This window comes from Loxodonta africana, chromosome 23, assembly GCF_030014295.1.
Source record: "Loxodonta africana isolate mLoxAfr1 chromosome 23, mLoxAfr1.hap2, whole genome shotgun sequence".
Lineage (NCBI taxonomy): Eukaryota > Metazoa > Chordata > Mammalia > Proboscidea > Elephantidae > Loxodonta > Loxodonta africana.
In genome coordinates, this window is record NC_087364.1 from 19,962,501 (window position 1) to 19,966,987 (window position 4,487).

The 4,487-nt window shown below is 41.0% G+C and overlaps 1 long non-coding RNA gene across 2 annotated transcripts in view; it reads left to right on the forward strand.

Annotated features, from left to right (window-relative positions):
• Positions 1-3,178, forward strand: part of LOC135228564 (uncharacterized) — a 108,270-nt gene extending 105,092 nt beyond the window's left edge. For both annotated transcript variants that reach the window (XR_010319107.1, XR_010319108.1), the window contains exon 5: positions 2,821-3,178. This is a non-coding gene — a long non-coding RNA (uncharacterized LOC135228564). The remainder of the gene's footprint in view (positions 1-2,820) is intronic.
• Positions 3,179-4,487: the final 1,309 nt, after the last annotated feature.

A 4,487-nucleotide genomic window follows, 5' to 3' on the forward strand; every position in this document is an offset into this window, starting at 1 on the left:
AAAAAACATCGCTAAGGATTCTGTGTGGTCTGGTACTGAAGGAGGCCCATGGTGGGGTGACATCATGAGTTACTGCGCTAGGTTGCACCAGCCTTAGTGATACCACTGAGCTCCCCATTCTCATTTTGCCTGCCAAAGGCTCAGGGCTCAGGAAATTGACCCGAACTGCAGGGCATTGCCCAGGTAAAAATGCCTAAATGGGTACGAAAGACCACATGGCAGTCCTTTCAGAAAACTCAGCACTTCCACGATATTGCTAGTAGTAAGAAAAAGAATCAACGTTTAGTCACCACGTTAACCAATAAATTCTCCTCTCCTTCCCTTCCTCTTCCTCCCCTTCCTCTTTTTCTTCCTCCTCCTCTTCTTTCTCTGCCTTCTCCCCACCTCTTTCTCCTCCTTTTCTTCCTCCTTCTCTTCCATCATCATCATCATCAGATCTACTAAGCTCTGGCAGAAGATATCACTTTCCATATCACCAAAACCCTTCTATCCCTACTTGAGAATTGGAGAAGCAAAAAGGTATCAGCCTATTTGAGCTTAATTCTCCATTTGTACGTTCACTTTAGCTAAGGACAAGAATTCGAATTCTGCGTCACCTAAACATTAGCTCCTCTAATCAGAAAGTAAAAAGTTCCTGAAAGAATGATTTTCCCCAGCCCAGAAGTTCCCATATCGCTGGAGATGTTAAAACATGTTTAAAATGTTAAGACTAAAAAGCAGTATTAGCAGGACCAGTTTCTATGGGAACCATTTTTCTTTGGGACCCACAGCATGTTTTCCCAATCTTTCAAAAGTTAACTGATTTATAGAAAAATTTTGCACTGACACAAGTTATAAGTTTAGGTAGGAACACTTTTGTTTTCAAGCTCACATGGTGATTCTTATTCTTGTAAGACGTTAATTACGTATAATAACATATTTAAGCAACAATACATCATCAAGGTCCTACTCATCTGAAGATGTGTGTCTGTGTGTGTGTCTTAGTCATCTAGTGCTGCCATAACAGAAATACCACAAGTGGATGGCTTTAACAAAGGGAAGTTTATTCTCTCACAGTCCAGTAGGTTACAAGTCCCAGTTCAGGGAGCCGGCTCCAGGGGAAGGCTTTCTCCCTCTGTTGGCTCTGGAGGAAGGTCCTTGTCATCACTCTTCCATTGGTCTGGGGGCATCTTAGGTGCAGGGACCCCAGGTCCAAACAATGTGCTCCCCCTCAGCCTTCCTCTCTCCTGGTTCCACCGCCTGCTACCTTTCTGCTCACCTTGCAAATGCTGTTGGCTTGTTCTGGGTCCAGCAGCTGTCTCTTGTCTGAACTCTGGCTCTTGGGACTTGAGCTAGCAGCTTACCTGTCCATCTTGGGATTCACCGATCTTCACAGCCTATGAGCAAGAGTCCTGCTCTCTGACCTGTTCATCTTGGGTTCACCAGCTTCTGTGGCTCCGTGAATTGGGAAAGGCCTCTATCCTGATCCAAGGACATGGGATGTTCCAACCCCTACAATCAAGTGAGCTATTCCCTTGATATAAGTCTCTCTCTACATATTTATTTGCTTCTCTAGAGAACCCAGCCTAAGATAGTGTGTGTGTTGCATATGCACACACACAATATATATAGACTATAAAAAAAAAAAAAATTTTTTTTTTTTATAGTAAGTCAGGTATAAAGTTTGGAATATAAAATATTCTGTATCTTAAGTATTTAGGGGTGAGTTGGACACATGGTAAGCACCATAAAGTGCTGGTTATTTTTTTTTTATCATCTTAGCCATTTTATCCATTCATTTATTCAAAATTCATGTAAACCAAAATGGGGCCAACTCTCCAACAACTTATTGACTTAAGAAATAATGATACTCTTAAATTATTTTTAAACTAATTATACAGTAATTATGAGCCCTGGTGGTGCAGTAGTTAAGTGCTTGGTTTCTACCCAAAAGGTCAGTTGTTCAAACTCACCAGCCACTCTGAGGGAGAAAGATGTGGAAATCTAACCTTGTAAAGATTACAGCCTTGGAAACCCTATGGGGCAGTTCTACTCTGTCCTATAGGGTTGCTATGAGTTGGAATCAACTCAATGCCAACAAGTTTTCCTGGTTTTTATAGACTAATTAATAGCTCTTTATTCACACATTCATTCATTTATTCAGAAGCTTTATAGGCTAACGCAGCACAGTGCTAGGCATTGAGGTCAAAAGATTGATAAAAATAGCCCAGAGACTCACTGAACATCAACTGTGAAAAAAAAATGGGGAGACTAATAAACAGAAAGACACGAAGCAATGTGGTACCTGCGTGAATGGAGGTGTGTTCAAGGTGAAGAGGGAATGCCTGACTGTGAGGAGAGGAAGAACATCACAAAGTTGTGCACACTCTTGCTAAAACTGGAGGATGACAGCATTTTGGAATTGGGATCTTTGAGAAGAGGGGGTCAAGGAAATAGGAGTAGTAAGGAAAAGTACTCTAGGCAGATAGAATTGAATTAGAAGCCAGGAGGTATGAGAGAACATGATGCTTTGTGGAAATGTGTATTTCAGGATAGTTGGAGTTTCCTTAGTTCTTCCCAAAATTTTTCTGAATAGGCAAATGATATTTACTTAATTTATGCAACACAGATTTGTTGCATTAGTATTATAAGAAAGTTACTTTGTTAATTGCTATGAAGAATTAAAAAAAAGTTTAAAGTCCTCAAAAAAACTCCCAATGTATTAAGACTAACAAGAAAAAATTGCATTCAAAATGAAATAGAAACTCTTTTGGATTTCCTATAGCCTAAATTCATTTAAACGGATAAGAATTAACCCTGGTTCAATCCTCTCTTTTGCAGTGTACGAAAATGTGCCCTGTCCCTGGAAGCCATCCAGCCTACATGATGTGGGCATCTGCTGTGAGAATAGGACCTGCTTTTGGGTGGAGCTTTGGGAAAGACTCCTGAGTGGGACCACATTTCAGAGGCTCTGGAGAAGCCTCAAGAACACCCATGAGAACGGACTGCAGGTCTAATTTCCTTCATGAACTACTACCTCTTTTGTTATGAGACCAGACAAAATTGAATGGTACTCAGCTACCATTGCTGGACATTTTGATCAAGGACCCAATAGTTGGATCTTGATCAAGAGGAAGAAAAAATGTGGAACAGAACTTTAAATTCTCATGGAAATTCAAGACTTACTGGATCCATTGAGACTGGGGAAACCCCCAAATCTATTGCCTGGAAACAGTTTTTAAACCTTGAACTGAAACTATTCCATGAAGTCATCTTTAAACTAAACAATTTAGCTCATTTAATAAAGAATGTTTGCCTTAAGTATGTGCTCTTTTAAAGAAATTTTTCAGTGAGATTGAATGGACAATAGTAACTCTAAAACAGGCAAGAATTTTAAGAGGCAGAGGGTCTAAGTTAACGGTGGGAAAACAATCTGGGCAGAGATAGGGAGAACTGTGACACAATAGAAAATACATAACCATTGCCAATGAACTGTACATTTAGAAATTGTTGAATGGGTGTACATTTTATAACATATATTTTCACCACACATATGCACACACACACACAAACACAAAAGATCCCCCATGGGACTGAGCAATGCCAATGCCAACAGCCATTTGTGTGGTGAAGAGCAGCACACAGAGGGAAGTGGAAGCTGTGATCTCTTCCCTGAACCTAGACTTCCCCTTTAGCTAATGTGTCCTGTCCTCAAGCCCAGAACACACACACACACACACACACACACACACAGAGCTCATTTCTCAATTCAGAGGCTCTTTATACAGATAGATGATAGACAGACAGATAGACAGACAAACAGATAGACAGATTGCTGCTATTGATTTGATTCCAACTCAAGGCAACCATATGTAAACAGAACAAAATCTTGCCCTGTCCTTCTTCATCCTCACGATCACCAGCATGTTCGAGTCCATTGTTGCAGCTACTATGCCAGTCCATCTCACTGAGGGCCTCCCTCTCCCTTGCTGGCCCTCTGCTTCACCAAACATGATGTACTTTTCCGGCGGTTGGTTTCTCCTGATGACGTGTCCAAAGCAAGCAAGCCAGACAATGTTCTGTTGTGATCCATAGGGTTTTCGTTGACTGATTTTCAGAAGTAGATCACCAGGCCTTTCTTCCTAGGCTGTATTAGTTTATAAGTTCTGCTGAAACTTGTCCTCCATGGGTGACCCTGCTGGTACTTGAAATACCAGAGGCATAGCTCCCAGCATTACAGCAACACACAAGCCACCACAGCATGACAAACTGGCAGACCGGTGGTAGAAAGCCTCTTTTAGAATTCATGTTTTTAGTATTAAAAAAAAAACTCATTGCCGTGGACTCGAATTCCAACTCAAATTGACCCTATCCCCAGCTTGTTAGTGTGTTGTTTTGTGATTGCTTTTATTAGTTCAAATTCACTTAAGTTAGCCCAGTTAGATTTGCTGAGTACATGTTTAATAAGTCCTACTCCATGCTTAAGGAGCTCTGGTGGCGCAACAGGT